This window comes from Lissotriton vulgaris, chromosome 6 (assembly GCF_964263255.1).
Source record: "Lissotriton vulgaris chromosome 6, aLisVul1.2, whole genome shotgun sequence".
Lineage (NCBI taxonomy): Eukaryota > Metazoa > Chordata > Amphibia > Caudata > Salamandridae > Lissotriton > Lissotriton vulgaris.
The window spans coordinates 1070909085-1070928683 of record NC_141694.1 but is presented as its reverse complement, the minus strand read 5'-3'; positions in this window follow the sequence as shown (position 1 = coordinate 1070928683).

Below are 19599 nucleotides of genomic sequence, written 5' to 3'. Positions count from 1 at the left end.
CATTGAAGGTTCTTAAAAATAAAACTGCCAGCAAACAAAAGGGTAAACTGCTGAAACATTCGGTGGTGCATGAAACAAAACCAACTCCCTCTCTTAACGCATATTTTAAGCCTATTCCTAAAACACTAATTTTAAGATCGGACACTAAGGAGCAAGGTCCAGATTTAGAAGACTGGCAAGATTGGTCTCCTCATTTGAACCCTAATAGGTTTCAAATATTTGCGACGGGGGCAGATATCGATATGGAAGGCGTGGATACTTCAGATACTCTAGAGCCAGCAGATAAGACGGACCAGGACACCTCAGACAACACCTTAGTGAACACACTAGATGAGGTAGGGGAGGTAGGGGAGGCGCTCGAAAACGAGGTGGTGGATCTAGGTAAAAAGGAGGTGGCTGTGGATAAGCAGGACATTTTAGATGATCATGACGAATCAGAGCATGGCAACCCAGACCTACCTATAATAGCATTACTGCAGAAACTTGATAGAGACATGCATGAAGGTTTCGAGATATCACGGGCAAACCAAGAGAGCATTCGCGCTTCTTGTAACATGTTAGAGGCTAAGTTTAGTGAGCTAAGCTCTCGCACAGAAGTCTTAGAAAACGAGACAAAACAGCTTAGAGAGACGGTAACAGAAAATCGTAAAGAGATTGAGGAAATTAAATTCAGAGAGAGGCTCCAGGAAGATAGAGTGGAGAGATTGGAAAATATGCAGAGACGGAATAACATAAAAATTTTGAAATTGCCCGAAGGTAATGAGGGTGCTGGTATCAAAAAATATGTGGCTCATCTATTGAAGACAGGGTTAGAACTGGAAGAGGAGGAGGAGCAGATCTTCATAGATATTCAGCAGGTGCATCGGGATCCCTTCAGGTTAAATGCAAACAGAACCAAGCCTAGGAAAATATTAATTAATTTTCTTACATATAATTTAAAGGAGAAAATCCTGTCAGCTGCTTTAAGGAAGAAAAGCATAACTGTTGACGGAATAAAAGTTGAAGTCAGGTCTGACCTGTCCCCCGTAACAGCTAATAGGCAGTGGGAGCTAGGGAAGCGGATAGACCCAGTTAGAGAACTGGGAGCAACTGTCCAACTTAAATTTCCGGCACTTCTGAAAATAATGTGGAGAAATAAAATGTACTTTATTCGCACTGTTGAAGAGGCTGACATATTTATTGAGCAATGTCGAGAGTTATCGAAAGAGGCAGCTGTTTAATCCCTAGCTCCAAACTTAATCTAGGTTAGCAAATAGACCTGCATAAAAGTATGTAAATAATCTGATGATAAGAAAGGTGGGCACCACCGCCAACCGCACTCGAAGGGCCTAGGCCATGGGTAGGATGGTGGGGTTTTCCAAGGGAGGGTTGGGGGGCACAATGGGAAAGGGGGTGGTGGGAATGGGTTGGGTTGGGGGAGGGAGGGGAGGGTGGAAAAATTGAAAATGATCCTCAAAAGCCAAATAGTCGCCTGGCTGATTTTTGTATTTGGTGAGCTAACCAATGAGTGGGGCTAGTATATTGGAAATAAAAGTCTTGTCATGGAACGTCAATGGATTACGTGTAAAGTCCAGGAGACAGTTAATTTTGAAATATTTAGAAGATTCATTGGCCCATATAATTATCTTACAGGAGATTCATTTAACTGCCACCGAGTCAAAAGACATATTTGGAAAACAACTTTGGGTTGCATACTCTTTCTATACATCCCAATCAATTGTAACTAAGGGAGTGGCGATTTTGGTAAGGCAAGGTGTAAATTTTTGTTCTGAATCCATGGTTGCTTATTCCAGAGGAAGGTGGTTGATTCTGCAGGCTAAACTGGCAGGAGAAAATTTGACTATTATTGGATACTATGGACCAAACCAGGATGATGTCGGACCTTTGGATATTCTGGCTTGCAAATTAATACATTTTTCAGGGAAGATTATTATAGCGGGGGATTTCAATACAGTAATGGATGGTAATTTGGACCGTTCTGGGAAGAGAGGACAGGGTAATGTGAAGATGTCAAATAGGGTTAGGGTGTTGCTGTCCCAGTTTGGTTTGTGCGATATTTGGCGCAAAAAATTTGGTCAACAGCTTGGTTATACATATTATAATCAAAAATATAAACATAAATCTCGAATAGATTACTTTCTCTTGGACCTGAGATTAATTGATCAGTTAATAAACATCAACCACGTAGGAGTTCATATTTCCGACCATTCGGCTATAACATTAACTTTGGGATTTAAAAAAGACAGGGTGGACACAGTTTGGAGGCTTGACCGAACTCTTCTTCTAGATGAGGGGTATTTGAAGGTTATAATGGAGGAATTAGAAGTCTTTTTGGAAGCAAATAAGGGATCGGCTAAGCCTGAGATCGTTTGGGAAGCCTGTAAGGCCTTTTTAAGGGGTAGGTTAGGTGCCCTGGGTGCAGGAAAACGTAGACAATACTACAATAAGGTGGCAGACTTGGAAGACAAGATTCGGCAAATAGAAGGGAAGGTCCTGGAGGAGAGAGATTTAATGAAAAGAGAGCAGGAGGTACAGGAATTGGCTGTTTTGAAATCTGACTTGGCTGTGCTGGCACATAGAATCTAAGAGAAATGGGATGCTAGTAACTTGGCACACTTTAGTTATGGGGAGGGATGCAGTAAATTACTGTCTTGGAAGGCAAAAAAGAATCTAGTTCGCAACTTTATTAAGGAAATTAAAAAAGGTGATTTAGATACTACAATTTCAGATAGCACAAGGATTACAGAAGCTTTTTTTGAGTATTTTTCAAAGGTCTATCAAGAAGATCTAGAACCGGACCTCCGGGTTGCCAGAGAGTGGGTGCAACTGGTAAACCCACTTCCACCCCATTGTAAAGAGATTTTGAATTCTGAGATATCTTTGACGGAGGTTGAGAGATCTTTAAGGCTCTGTAAAACAGGGAAAGCGCCTGGCCCAGACGGCCTTCCATCGGAAGTATATAAATCATTGACAAGGTTAATTGCTCCAATATTGCATCAGCTATTTAACAATATTTTTCAAGGAAAAACAACAATGCCAGATTCTTGGAATGAGGCGGTTATAGTCTTGATTCCTAAACCCGGTACATCTCCTAAAAATGTAGAATCATATAGACCGATATCACTGCTCAAGTGTGATTATAAACTCTTTGCTAAAATACTGGCGGATAGGCTAAGTTTAGTCATAACACAGATAGTTCATGAGGACCAGAAGGGCTTTATCAGGGGTAGATTTTTAAAAGATCTCACATTTCAATTGATTGGTGCTATAGACATTGCAACAACCTATAGGCTCCCATTGGCAGTAATCGCTCTTGATGCTGCCAAAGCCTTTGACTCGTTTTAACTGGTCTTTTTTGAAGGTTCTTTTGGGGCACCTTGATTTAGGCACAAGTTTTACCAACACTATATTATCTTTTTACTGTTCCCCCACATCTAAGGTTCTAGTAAATGGTACCTTAACAAAATCTATTAAGGTACAGTGTGGTACACGGCAAGGGTGTCCCCTATCCCCACTACTATTTAATTTATATATCGAGCCTCTTGCTTCTAGGATTAGGAATTCAGACAGCGTATCACCATTTGTAGTAGGAGACTGGGAGAAAAAAATAGGTCTGTACGCAGACGACATTACTATTTATACCCCCAACCTGCATTATTCACTGCCGAACTTATACAGAATAACTAAGGAGTTTGGTCAGGTGTCTGGTTATGAACTTAATCAGGATAAGACTGAAAGTATGTCTTGGAATCTGGACACAGAAGACATAATAGTAAAAAAAGACATGCGCTACTTGGGGGTAAGGATCACCCATGACATAGCAGATCTGACTAAAACCAACTTTAAGAAGATACAAAAAGAAATAAGCTCCACTTTGCGTAGCTGGGGTCATCTGCCACTTACTATATACGGACGTACCAATTTGGTAAAGATGATGATTCTTCCAAAGATGACCTTCTTGTTTGAGACAATACCTTTGCTATTTAACACAGTCTGGATCAAGAGGCTCCAAAGTGAGGTTTGTTCATTTATTTGGGCAATGAAAGGGTCTCGCTTATCCTGGAAAAAACTCAGGAGGAGACTATGTAAAGGTGGATTGGCGGCCCCGGATTTTATGTTATATTCATGGGCTTTTCAGTTAAAGAACTTTAGGATCTTATTAGGAGTTCCAAAGGATACAGATGTTGGAATCATGTTTTATGTTGTGCTTGAAAAAAGTAACTATAACAAGGAGGGCTTTATGTGTAAATTTTCTGACCCCAAATTCTTTAAGAAAGTAAGGTTGAAAATTTTGCGGGAAGCAGCGGAATTGTGGTATAAGGTTAGGAGAACTATGAAGATCTCCTATTATGGACATAGGGCACCAATATGGGAAGCCCCAGGCTCTCCACTCTGGTCTCAGGATGCCTTGGCTACACCGCTTAGAGCAGCAGGGCTAGTCTGTTGGGGAGATCTATTTCCGGGCGGAAAATTGATTGAATGGGGCCAGGGCGAGGCTACATGGGGGAAGGGATTTTCAAAATTCAAGTACCTCCAGATACAAAGCTGGGCAAGTAAACTTGAAGTTGATATTGGCCGGCAAAATGATTTGGAAGATAAACTTGTCTCCAGTCAAGCATACAAGAAAGAAGTTGCTTTATGGTATTGGGCAATGTTAGAAACTGAAGACGGTGCGTTCCAGCTTCCAGAGGCTCTGTGGGGAGACTGCTTGCCAGACATCGCTACAGAAGAACAATGGCAAGTAACGATGGCTATGTTGTATAAAATAGTCAAATCTGCGAATTTAAGGAGAAATCTTTTGTTCACTATTCACAGAGCTTACTGGACTCCTCGAAGGCTTTCGAAGTTTAAGGCTGGAGGTATGGTGGAATTCCCTAAATGCAGAAGTATCAACGTAGACGATCCTCACATGTTTGTCCAATGTCCAAATAACAGAAACTTTTGGGAGGATGTAAGTAAAAGCTTGTCAAAGGTGCTTGATGTAAACATGGAGGTAAGCCCTGAACTTATCATTACTGGAAGATATGATTTGCAAAGTGAGAACATTACAGATAAGGTCAAATTGGTGTTCTATGGAGTTTTGCTTGCCCGTAGGGAGATCTGTAAATTATGGGTTTCACCTACATCCCCAACTCTATTAGATTGGGTAAAAGCTATGAGATACTTTGCTAAACTAGATTCTTTGGGTCAGAAAAGGAGAAAGCACAGATTTTGGTTACCTTTTCTACAACACTTTAGTTAAGGGAGGAAACAATAAAAATCCAATAATTAAGGTCTTGGCCTATCTCGCTGGCGGCCTTTTTGGAGGCTATACAGATAAGGTAGCAGCTGCCGGAAGATTGAAGCCTCGGGGCGTTTTGGTTCCTATGAAGTAAGAGGCCTAATATCTACTGGGCGGCAGCACAAGCCTTTGATGTTAAAGTCGGTGTATGAGATAAAAGCCCATGGACGGTATCGTTTTGAGTTTCATTTTGGTATATCGGTGGCTAGGAGGCTGATGAGATTAAAAAAAATAATAAAAAAAAAATAATAATGCGGTTCGTAATGCTAAAATCAGGCAGTTCGTAATGCAAGGAATAATTCGTAGGTAATGCAAGAATCAGGCAGTTCGTAATGCAATAATAATGCGGTTTGTAATGCAATAATAATGCGGTTCGTAATGCTAAAATGAGGCAGTTCGTATTGCAAGGAATAATGCATAGGTAATGCAAAAATCAGGCAGTTCATAATGCAAGGAATAATGTGCACGTCAATCGCACGGTCAACTCGGGCCCCCACTAGGCCCCAACACCAGAGACAACGGTCATAAGCTTACAGGGGTGGCCCCAGTACAACTGGGCAGGTACGGGCCGCTCGGGGACTCAGCGCATCTAATGCGGTGGAGCGGGAGAGAGCTCGAAGCACTCTTGTACTCCTCCTACATTCCTCCCCAGGCCACACACGCTTGCGGCTCCCAACCGGAATCAAGTCTTACCTGGGGGGTGCGCTGCCTCGCTCTCACTCTCCGTATGTTGGACGTCCTGCTGGGTGATCCCGATCACGTTGCGGCTCTGTTGGTAGGCGGCGCTGTAGCCTGATGGGTTATGGGGCTGCCTTCTCCTTCGTTGACGATCTTGGGCAGATTCCTCGCGGTGGACAACGATCCCGATCCCTTTCATCTTGCAGCTTTTTTAGCTTCAAGAAATCCTTTAGCACGTTGCGGCTCAGGCCGGCAGCGGTGATTCTTTCTCACAGACTCAGTTATGATGACGGCTTGGGCCACAAAGAGCAATACAGCAGCATGGACGATGTTTCGCGCTGCAGGGGCAATGCGATCATGGGCACCTCGTAAACAGTAAATAACAACAAAAGAGTGGCTATCAGAATAGAACTTTTTTACATCCGTCACACCCCTTTTAATGGTTTTTGGTCAGCCTTTAATAAAGTAGTTGATGGGTTAGTACCAAACACCTTTTTAATCTCACTTTATCACTATCACTTAGCATACAAGCCTTTAAACTTTCCTGCTCCGCTGTAAACCAGGCGTAGAAGCACACCTGGGAAGCACTCTGCTTCTCTGGTGGAACCCTATGATGAAGCATGTCACAGACTAGGTCGGTGAGTGAGGGTTCCTTTTACAAACACTGGTTCTGTTCTTTATTGCTCAGTGCAACCACTTCTAGGTTACACTGATAGTGACTCTTTTGTTGTTATTTACTGATTTACAGGGGGTTTAAGAGTGCCTCGCTCCCTCTCTCTCGTGTTGTTATAAAGACCTCGTAAACAGTACCACGGACCACACAACAGTCTTAGGCGTGCACAAGCATCAGCACACAGCAGTGCTGAGACACATTTGGAAACTTTTATGTTCCTGAGTTTCCACAACAGGGGACCATCTCTCCCCCGGCACTTGGAGACACGCTACTTCAGGACACAGCACACAGCAAAGTCCTCACAAGCAGGGAGACATAGCACACAGCAAAGTCCCTTGTCCTCTCCATAGTCAAATCAGAAAACTGCAGGCCAGCCCCAGAACACACAGCAAGGGCAGCTCTTCTCTTCAGTCTCTTCAGCTGTTCTTCTTTGGCAGAGGTTCTTCTTGAGCACAAAGTAGGTTCAATCATTTTTCAGTATGGATTTCAGTCTTGAGTTCTGGGGTTTCAGCTCTTACATTTATACCCCGAAATGCATTTAAAGTCTTTGTGTTCAGGGGGCTCTAACCTCGGTCCAAACCAGACCCGGGTGTCTTCCTGCCAGTGCACATCCTCCTCAATTGATAGTCAGGGTCTGGGGCCCAGACGCTCAGCAGGAGGTGGAGCCATCCTCGGGTGGCAACAACACAGCCCTTTTCACATCCAGGGGGCTACTCCTCCCCCCACATCAAATGCAGGCCAGCCTGTTGCTGTCTCACCTACTCCTCCCTGGGGTCAGGACATTTCCCAGACCCTGTCACATCCAAACCCAGGCAGACAATATACAACCAGACAGAGGCACACAGGAGTGTTTAAGACAAGAAACCAGCCAGTGGTTTCTAAACACACAATTCAAAAACCATCTTCACAAAAAGATGTGTTATTACATTCTGAGTTCAGGCACACTAAACTCCATCTCTCCATCTTATGCCTATGGAAAGATATGCTGGAAACATGGGACACAGCATTCCCCATTCTGTCCTATGGGAAAGATAGCCTTGCAACAGTGAAAAATGAATTTGGTAGTATTTCACGGTCAGGACATGGAACAGACCTCAATACATGTTCTACCTTTCACATAAACTGCACCCTGCCCAGGGGGGTACCTTGGTCCTACTGTAGGGGTGTCTGATCTGCATAAAAAGGAAAGGTAAGGCCTGGCAAGTGGGTCACTTGCCAGGACAACAAGGCAGTTAACAAACTGTCTGCAGGCACTGCAGTGGCAGGCCTTAGATCTCTTCTTAGGGATATTTGTGTGGGTGGCACAATTAGTGCTGCAGGGCCACTAGTAGCATTTGCATTACCAGCCCTGGCACATATAGTGCACTTTACTAGGGATGTCACTAGTAAGGCAAAGATACCAATTATGGACAACCAATTATCATAACAGTTTATACAGGAAGCACCTGCACTTTGACACTGATCAGCAGTGGCAAAGTGCCCAAAACATCTAAGCCAGCAAAACGAAATCCATCACAGCATAAAAAGTAGAGGAGGTAGAGGCAAAAAGTCAGGGGTAACCATGCCAAGAAATGCCAGACCTAACACTGATTGAAGGAGCCGAGTTCCGCTTTCCAGATCCGCTCTAGGACCTTGAATCAATGGTAATTTTTCTCACCCTCAAAGCGTGGGGGGAGAGAAATAATTTCAATTTCAATTCAGTCAGTCAGTCAAATTTACTTTATTAGGTTAATGTGCAAACCATAAAAGCATACTAAAAAGACATATAATGTCAAAAAGAGATATAAAACCATAATTTTACATATTAAAAAACTAGTTAAAAATTATGCTAATATTTCCATACATAAAAACAACCGGAAAATGCAGTTTGTGTAAATTACATCTGGACACGACAATGAGCTAAAACATACATAACTTGAGCTTAACTTATTCTCCTTATGATTCTAACAGCTGCAGATAGGAAGTTAGCAATGTTCAATTTCAATTCACTGTGACTCTTAAGAATAACAGACTCCCAAATAATGTTAACTGATTTATTACGAAGCCAAAATTACCTGGAAATACAGGCACCTCAAGATAAGGGTGTAGAAATACATTGGAACTAATACAAAGCCAAATCTGCGGATGAAATTAAGGCGGTTCAACATGCACAGAATAATTACTTCAAGAATCAGGATACAAAAGATTAGGGAACAAACATTCAAGTTCCCCTGCATCGAAAGTTTGTGTGAATAAAGCATTAATCTGTCCCTACACTAGCATTAGCGTGACATCGCCAAGAAAGTATTTTGCGGGGCAAGATCAGTTAAGGTGTCTGCGTGTGAAGTCTTCCTCAGAAGTCTCCTCACATTAGTCGGATCAATCACCATAAAGCTACTAAAACATAACTCGTTCTAAGATGCTCTCTCTCTCTTGAAGCAAGGCAGAAGTCCGGGGGCACTTTCCCTAGTTACGATATATCAAGAGGACAGGCGATGTCCCACCGTCCTTCACAAGTCATGCCATCCAGTCAGGCCACCTCCTCATAGGCACTTTTTGGCTGGGCAGCGATGCTCCAGAGCTTGGTGAGATGACCTTGATTCCCAGGCTCTCTGATGAAAAATTATAACAGTTCCTCACTATCACTATGAACACTCAATGTATCTCCTTCTCTCCTTTCCTAACTCCTAAAACAAAGACATTATTTTGATTAACAAGCATGATTCTTCCTCCTGCAACACAAACATGAGAAAGAACAAATTCCAATGTGCACATGAAATTCAACTATTAAATCTAATGTGTGAGCTTCCACGGAAAACGAATTTCAGGATCACAGAATTCAACTTACATAAGAAAGATGGCACATAAGTGTTACGAAATTGCATATAAAATAAACACTCTTTATGGCGTACATCTAAGTTAACACATTACATGCGTACATCTAAGTTAACACGTTACATAAGCATATTGAGTACAAGAATAATTGTCAGTGATACACACAAATTCTACATGTTAAGGATTTCAGATTGTTAAATCTAGCTTCTATGTTGATTTGTTCATGTTACATTGAAGCGTCCCTAAATACACCACGATGCACATATTTAAAATTCAAATTCTAATGTCTCATGTTAATACAATGAAAGGATATGTGTGGATGCGGAATACTCGTGATTGCGCTGCACCACTACAAATGAAAAATGAATTTTGCACTACATCATTGTCATTATTTGTTGAGCTCAGGCAGGGAAGAATTAAAAAGACATATTGAAGTAGATACGCACTCTTTTAAATCCTCAGGACATTTCTTCATCGAACAATCCCCTGTATTTAAAATAAAATACCTGAAACTGTGAGCTGTTTAAAGAAAGACTTTCTCTATGAATGATGGCATTCTGCCCTTTCATAAGGAGCACATCCACCCAACGTAGCTCCATTAATTGCCAAGGACTACTATGGTGATGCTTTTTTTAGACCAAAATGTTTTTTTTTTTTTGCTTTTAGTCAATGTTTCTTTTTTAGATTCGTGAGGGTTCGGCATATTCCCCAACAATAACATTTTTGAAAAAACAAAACAACGATTGACAAAGCCTAAAGGCTGTGCAGCCAGCACTGTACCTATTGACATAGCCACTACTTGTTTCTTTTTCAACTCTCATGTTGTGGACCAGGAGTGTGCCGAGATTGTGGTAGGATGATCTGAAGCAAACAAAAGAGAGTGGTGATACATAATGAAATCAGGAAACAAGGCATTGGAAAGGCCTGCCCAGCTCTTTTCCTTGGGCTCTCTGTGCCTTATTTGTATAAGCAATGAGACTTCAAATTAGGCCTGGGCGGTAAATTCCGTTCCACCCGCAAAATTTGCAGAATTTGGGTAATTTTGCGTTCCGTGGAGACCGCAGAATTGCCAAAAATTCCGTGATCCGCGACTTTGTGGAAATTTTTGCTTGTTAGTGCTTTCAAAATGCGTGTTCATGAGACATTTCCCCCGAGCACGCAAACAGCGTTCGCGGACAAGAAAAAAGCATTGCGAATGGGCGGAACAAGCAATTCCACGTGTTTGCAGAACTCTGCGTGCTCGTGGAGATTTTTACATTTCGCGGAGCTTTGCGTAGCGTGACTATGCAACCTCCGCCCACCCCTACTTCAAATGACATGTGAATAACCATGATGTCTTCAGACTCTCTAAGCAAACACAATTTTCTACATTATTGTAGTATTTTCAAACAATGAAAACAACACCTACCTGAACTAGACACCAAGGGGCAGATTTATGTTGATGCGCCAGTTAATGTGCGCCACAGTTCGCCACAGCTACGCCACCCATGGTGCGCCGCATTTACAATGCGGCGCACCATGGTGCAAAAACGGCACAGATGCGTGACGCATCTGTGCCGGAAAGGTGGCGCATTGCTGGAGTTGCGTCGCAAGCGCGACGCAGCTCCAGCAAGGCTCAGGGGTGCCCCATCTTCACAATGCTGCGTCAAGACCTACGCCTGCTTCAAGCAGGCACAGGGTTTTGACGCAGCATTGGCCTGAAAGTGACTGAGTGAAATCTCATAGATTTCACTCAGCCACTTTCAGGAGGCGTTCCTGCGCAGGAACGCCCCCCCCTGCACAGGAACGCCTCCCTATGGCGCAGGGCTTTACAACGTGATGCATCTCCTAGATGCGTCACGTTGTAAATAGGGCACATTGTTTGCGCCGCCGTTGCGTCAAATAAGGTGACGCAATTGCGGCGCAAAGAGGCGCAAGGACATTATAAATCTGCCCCCAAGACGCTACCCACAATGCAGGTTATGCAGTGAACAGGAGGGGTCAGTGGTGAGTGAAACAAAAAGCCCACCCATCCGGAACTGTGGGGCTCCAATACAAAGGCTGGATTAGATGCAACTTTTTCAGAAGGTGAAACCACCAGCTTGCCCTCATGAGATGAGGTGCATGTCAATGGCAGTGATTAATGCTATATGTGGTATGTTGCTGGTGATCGTGTTCCTAGACTCTAGGAAAAGCACTTTCAGACAGACAAGAAAAGAACTGATCCTGAATTTATTCCACTGGATTAGCTGGTAAGAGATGACTATAATTTGTATTTGCGTGCATGGGTATTTTGTGTTTAGGATTCATCTTAGACAGATGCATATCTCCACCAGCATCAGGATCCTGCCCAGCTATGTACTTTTAAAGCATGAAGCAGTCCCATGGAGGTGCTCTGGAGGGCACCACCTTGGCAGTAGGGGTACCACTGCCCAGATGACTGATTTCAATGGACATGAGAGCTGGCACACGGCTGGGTCTGCAGAATCTCTTGACTTCCCATTCAGGCTACAGTGTGTGGGGAAATTCAGTGATTATCCAGTACATGGGGACATGACTAATTCTATTGATAACCTCCACAGCACCCACCTTCCAACTGTTTGAGAAGGGGTTGCGCCTTCGAGAAAGGTAATACACGGAAATATCAACCTTTATAGGACTGACAACCACTCTTGTCTGCCTCATGGAACATAGGTAGAACCTAAGTGATCTTTGGCTTTACTTACATGTGCTGCGAGCGGAGTTTGAACCCCTGGAATTTCTCGAGATGAGAGGATACTGGATTCCTCTAGTTCAGAGATGGCAGGTCCTACTAATGCCCTTCTGCCTCAAGCACAATCTTTATGCTATAGTGAGAATCAGGCAGCTCTTGTAATAGTGGAGTAGGCTGATGGTCAGGATATGGTATGTGTAGATTTATTTACATCATGGCTTCATTGTGCATTCTGTAGCTGAATGCTCTTACATGTGGATCCGGGACAGCCATCATTTAAACGAGAGGACCCATTATTTGATGGCAGAATATTCTGTTGGTGTCCGGTGTTTGCGGTTAGTAGAGAGTTTCTTCAAAGGGACCAAGCACAAGGTTTCTACCATCAGTGTGGGTCTCGCCTACTCCACCCCCCTGTTTCCACTTCTTAATTGGACAGGCAGCGGTGAGACTTCGCCAAAACTTATAATAATGTCTTTAGTGTGGGGTTTCTGCTTATAAGGATTCTTTCAGGCAATAGATCTAGCTTCATGGGGCATGAAAAACGCCCTACTTATAGTATTAGGACACAGATGCGGCCTGTGCAGTTAAGAGCAGTCGCGCGGGATTGGGGGGGACTCAACAGATGACAAGGGAAAATTAATTATTTATTTAATTTTCCCTCCTTATCGTCTGTCAAGTATCCCCCCACCCCGCCTCACCGCTCTTACCTGCATGGGCCGCTCCTGTTGGGACACCAAGATTCTGTAAAAGGTTTCTTAGCTTCAGACCCATGTGGGGTTAGAATGCAAAATGCATTTAACAATAATCTGCGTACATTGACATACGTTTCCTGGGCAGAGTCCATGTTTGGTCATTATGAATGGTGTCACTCTAGACTGTTAAGTCCCTGTTTTATACATTGGTGCCCATTCCTGTTCAGGTGGAAGTCTTCAGCATAGACGGCATGTGTCCATATCGTAACTGCCCATGTGCAATTTGGCCATATGCAATGTGCCCACTCTTGCTCTTTTCCCATAGATTTGTGGGGGGTAAAACCTGGCAGAGCTAGGCTTGCTGTCAAACAGCATAACATTGTATTTTATTTCCCGGGAACGTGCATGGGTGTTTTTGACCTACATACACTGCAACGCCTCTGCAAGATCCAGGAAGCCTAAATTGTATTTTCACAATATTTGTCAACAAGATTTTCACCAGGTGTTTCGTGCCGAAAGATTGTGAGCAAAAAAAAAAAAAAACACTCGGATGTGTAATTTGCAAAAATCACTTTTGTAATTAGCACATGAACTAATATTATCTATTCAGTCTATATGTTTCCACCTGAAATGTAATTACCATCACCATTACAATCAGGAACTAATCCTTTGCTCTAGGGACTCTTGTAGAGATTAATCACTGTGTCAGTCAATCGTTGGTATTACTGCACTAGAAACATGTCATGGACCGCACAGAACATGAAAGAATTAAATAAAAAGTTCCAATTTGGCGGGAGCAATCATATAAGCCAGTGGCAAAGCAGGGTTTCTATGCCACATGGCGGTGCATCCAAAGACCACAAGACTGAGCAGGAAGCCTGTGGATTTGCATATGGACTTCCCTCTAGCGTATGTTAGGATCATTTCCTGTTTGTTCTGGCATTGCAAAAGTAACTGTTAAAAAATAGATCAGGAAGTTTGAAGTGAGCTAAACTTCCCTTTCAGACGTGGTGAAAGCAAACTCCCGTTCCCTGATAGATTTCTGAAGGGTAACCTGTTCAGCAAAGGCGGTCATGCAATTGTTTTCTTATATATCTAGAAAACCTTTGAAATGGAAAAAAACAAGGAAGGGAGGAGGGGCATGTACCTGATGCTGAAAAAGAAGGCTGGCTAATACCTTGCAGTATCCATCTTTGTATATCAGAACAGAGGACTCTTTTGCATGAATTCTGATTGCATGCATTGCAATAATCAAGTAATGTATAGGTCATGTGAGGGTGTTGGCCATCATTCTCCTATGGCCTGGCAGAGCAGGGGTACTACCAAAAATGCTTATATTAAGTGTATATAAACCATTTTTTAAACCTTGGAAATTGTGATGTAATTTGTAAGTTAGGTGTGGTAAGGATTTCTTGACAAAAGTTTAGAAAATAAGTGATTTTTTTTTTTTTGTGTCCTCATATTCGCCCTTGGTAACCATATAGTGACGAAGAGATATAAGAGATGACTGAGGCACTGGCCCAGGTATACTGGGGGGATTTAGATGGTACCTACCAAAGTATCCCTCAATGCCACGCATCCCAACTTTATCCTCATCTGATGGTACCGACAGGGTTGGCGAACTACTATATACAACCCATTTCATAGCCAGAGTCGCATGTATAGGGTATGTATAGCAAAAGGGGATCAAGAAAAATGATCCTTCCAAGCAGCACAATCATAGGACATGGGGAAAAAAAAAAAACCATGATGTTCTGGCCTGTGATTACCAATTCAGAAGTAGCCAAAATCTCCTCCTGTGTTGGTTGCCTACTCTAGACATATCTAGTTTGGACATCTGTAACATAGCTGCTCGCCAATCTGTATAGAGAGGAGGTGTCTTGTCTTTCCACCGTTTACAAATTTCTCTTCTAGCTAATAAACAACTGTAAAAGACCAGTTTTTTACTTATACCTTCAAGCTCGGGTATAATACCAAAGAAAACTAACGTGGGGCAAGGACTAACTTGTACACCAATTGCTAGTGAGAGGGAAGCACAGATTTCATTCCAAAAAGATGTTATATAAGGACACTCAAAGAACATATGTGTATCTGATGCTGCTACGAGACCACATCTAGGGCATGAGACCTGAGCATTATTGGGGAACTTTGATAAACGTAGTGGAGAGTAGTACGCTCTATGTAGTGTAAACAAGTGGTTACGACGGAGCCAAGATGGTTTCACAATCTCCCCCAGAATCTTAAATGATTTAAACCACAAGCCCTCCACATCGATGTTAGAGATATATGTTTCCCAGAGGGAGTGGGGGAGCAGGAATTCGCCATCAATCTCGTCTAGTATAAGGTTATACCAGAATGTTATCTCTTTTTTAAAGGGAGGTTTGTCCATCAGATAGGTTACTAGATTGTTATCAGCACCTAATTTGAGCCTACCCCTACCTAGACTATAAGCTTGGGACCAACTCTGGATTTGAAGGTATTTAAAACGTGAAAAGCGGATTCCTATTATTGAGCTCAAGGTCTCCCATGAAAGTAATACTCCATCATCAAACAGGTCCCCCCAAGATGAGAGCCCAGCCTCTCTAACTGGGAGGGCTAAGCTATCCAAAAGCCAAGACGGAGCACCTGGTGAGTCCCATAATGGGGTCCGACTTAGATAGTAGTCCAGTTTGAGTGTACGTCTTAGATTAGTCCATGTTCTGGCAAGGTCCCTCAGAACCTTTAACTTGACCTTCTTAAAGTACTTAGGGTCCCCAAATTTTAACAAAAAGTTCGTTGGCCCAATTTTTTCCCCCTTAAGAAGTGCTACGAATAATTTTCCGCTCCCCACGTTATTAGGGGTCTTTAAAAGCGTCCTAATATGGGAAAGTTGGAAAGCCCAACCATATATCTGGAGGTCCGGTGCTGCAAGGCCCCCTTTTTCTCGACGCCGTCTAATCTTCTTCCAAGATAACCTAGGCGTACGGCTATTCCAAATAAATCTATTTAATTCCGTTTGGAGTTTGGCAGTCGAAGATGGATCGAAAAAAAGAGGGATAGTATTAAACAAAAACATAATCTTGGGTAAAATGGTCATTTTGACCAGGTTGGATCTACCTATCAGGGAAATAGGAAGAGCTGACCATGATCTCAGCGATCTTCGAGCTTCCTTAGCCACACGGGCAAAGTTTAAAGGGGCGATTTTATTAATATCCGTATAGATATTTAACCCGAGATACCTAAGGGTGGAGCTTGGTTGTACCCCCACAACCGGTGCAGGGTGATTCCAAACCATAATGTCGGTTTTGGATGCATTCACTTCATAACCGGATATTGCCCCAAACTCTTCTGCAATAGATATAACCGTAGGGAATGCTGAACTTAACTCAGATGAAAAAATAAGGACATTGTCCGCATATAGTGCGACTTTCCGCTCCCATCCTTCAAAAATAAAAGGTTTTATATTAATATTATCCCGGATTAGTTGAGCAAAAGGCTCAATATATAAATCAAACAAAAGTGGTGAGAGGGGACACCCTTGACGGGTTCCTCGTGTAATGTCGAAAGGCTCAGTAAGCTCCCCGTTAACCAGTAGTGAAGCAGAAGGGTTTTTATATAATAATTTTACTGCTCGTCTAAAATTGTCTCCCAGATTGATCTTTTTTAACACTTCTTCTAAATACACCCAGTTTACCCTATCAAAGGCTTTGGTGGCATCAAGAGTAAAAACTGCTAAAGGAAGTGATGCTGAAGTAGCCATATCTATTGCACCAATGAGGTCATAAGTCAGTTCATACAATTGCCTTTCTTTTACAAAGCCCTTCTGATCCATATGCAAGATGTTGTTTGCTATACCACCCAATCTATTCGCAAGCACGGCTGCAAAGATTTTATAGTCCATGCTGAGAATTGAGATTGGTCTATATGACCCACAGTTAGTTGCAGGTTTGCCAGGCTTTAAAATCAGAGTTATAGAGGCCCTGTCCCAGGAAGCGGGAGGTAAGGCACCTTCTAGTAGAATACTATTAAACAAATTTGTTAAGTAAGGAAGAATAGATGGACATATTACTTTATATATTTCCGAGGGTAACCCATCTGGTCCTGCTGCTTTGCCTTTTTTGCTTTTCAAGATGGCGAAACTAACTTCCTCCGATGTAATAGGGCCGTCTAAGATTTCCATTTGTTCTGAGTCCAGAACCGGAAGAGCAATCCTGGATAACCAATCCCTTGCTTGAGTGGGTTGTACATTATTATCTTCTTGATATATCTCACCAAAGAAACTTCTAAAAGCGCCACTAATTCCCTCATCTGTGGAGTGTAGTACACCATCTTTGCTGATGGCGCTAATATTATTTCGGACCCTATCAGTCTTCGACTTCCAGGCAAGGAGCTTACCGGCACCTTCCCCATATTCGAAGTGGGCCAATTTACTAGCCTCCCATCTCTCTAGGACCCGTGCACTCAAGACTGAGGAGAGATCTCCTTTTAGGACTGTTAATTTATCTTGCATCCCAACTGGTGGGGACCCTGGTAATACTGAGTTCGTGTTAATCTCTTCTTGAAGTTTTGCTATCTCTAATTCAAGAGAGGCTACTGCATCCCTATAGGCCTTGTTTTTGTGTGCTGATATATTGGTTAGGTAGCCCCTTAAAGTAGCTTTAAATGCGTCCCAAGTTGTCCCAGGTGGAGCGGACCCCTGGTTAAACTCCCAGAAGATTTTGACTTCCTGATTTAATGCCTCTGAGATGTCAGGAGAGAAGAGTATTGATCTATCGAAAGACCAGTATCTTAGCGAGGGCCTAAATGGAACCTCAAGCTCAAGCAAGATGGCTGTATGGTCTGAGAGATGAAAAGGTAAATGAGCAACTGATTTTACGTATTTAACTAAAGTGTGATTAATCAGAATGAAGTCGATCCAAGACTGGTGGTGAAATTTGTAATTTTTAAATGTGACCCCCTTTTGGGACCCATGTAGTGTCCTCCATATATCGATATAGTTCAATGCTTTCATATTATTTAACAGGAACATCCTAGTCTTGGATAAAGTTATAGCCCTGTTAGTAGGTGACTTATCTAATATTGGATCTAGAACTATATTAAAATCGCCTGCTAGAATAACCGGCTCTGAAAATACATATAATTGTGAGAAAAGTGTAACCAATACTGAAAGATCGTCTTGGTTTGGACCGTAGTAACCTACTATCGTGAATGGTGAACCCGAAATAATAACAGAAGCTATTGCCCATCGACCATACGGGTCTACCTGTTTAGAGACTAGCCTAGCCCTGATAGATTTTTTAAAAAGAATGGCCACCCCCCTAATATGTGAGGTTTGTGTTGTTATAACCCCAAAATCTATCCATTTTTCAGTTTCTGCCAGATGTGTCTCCTGGAGCACTAATACCTGTGCAACCGAATCTCGTAGATATTGCATGATAATATTTCTTCTAGGTGAGGTACGAAGACCATTAGTGTTCCAGGACAGAATGCGTAGGCTATGCATTACAGTGGGAAAAAAATATTATAAAACCCAAAAACCAATTCTGCCAAACTCCAATGGATAAACTATAAATTAGCTGACTCCTGTCATTCTTTTCTAGAAAGTACTGTAAAGGACGTTTAAGAGGACAATTTTTGCTTTTTTCCCCTCCCCTGACCCCCCTCCCACCCCATGCCCCCCACCCACGGGATACCCCCACACTATCTATCTGGATTCCCAGAAAGATAGCACTCCGCTGTGGACCCCTGCCATAATCAACCATTAAGCAAATATGGGAGGAAATAGAAAAAAGGAAAAAAACAAAGGCAGAGAAGGAGAAAGACCTAAATGAGATTAAATAGATAATATGATTTCCTAGAATAAGGCCCGCAAGTGAATGTAGAACTTATCACCTGGTTTAACAGGATTAAGCTGAGAAAATATGAAAATATATACGTACACTTTTATTTTATTTATTTATTTATTTATTTTTTTTCTCCCCTTTTTTTAAATTTATTTTATTTAAACACCTTCCCAACACCTATTTACTCAATACTATAGGACTCATATTTCTTCTACGTGTCTAGATGCAGATTATCAGCCTTCTACCGAGTTTTTAACCTAGGCTAAATTAACTTTTTTTTTTTTTTAAAGCCAATTGTGGGTTTGTCGAGAAACTGGAAGGCAGTGAGGCAACTTACAAAAACAAATGAAGAAAAAGGGACCCAAAACTACTTAGCAGATTCTGACCCCCTGCCCATACTCAGCAGGAAGTCATCAGCAGCCTGTACTGATCTTATGTTATGCATAGTGTTCTTGTACATAACTCTTAATGCCGCTGGAAAGACTAACTGAGCAACGACCCCTTGGCTACTGAAAGCGTCCAACCTTTTTCCAAGCTCCCATTGCCTATCAAGCGTGACTCTCGAAAGGTCAGATCTGATCTGGAAGTTGAATCCCTTAGCGTTTACCACCTTCTGTTTCAGCGCGGTATTCAGAATAGTTTCTTTTAGGGAGTATGTGAGAAAATTAACCAAAATTTTCCTAGGTTTTGTTCTCTGGGAGTTCCTCCGAAATGGCTCTCTGTGAACGCGCTGAATATCCGAAGCTATTTCTTGTTCCGACATATCTAGCCGTAGCGCCTCTTTCAAGAGAGATGTCCGGACCCTCCTTATCCTCTGGTATATTCAAAATTCGGAGATTATTCCTGCGGGCATGATTTTCCAAAGTCTCCATCCTTTCGGACAAGCTCTGATTCTCTTGTCTAAGGTTCCTTAGTTCTGCTTTTGTGGCACTTAAATTAATATTAAC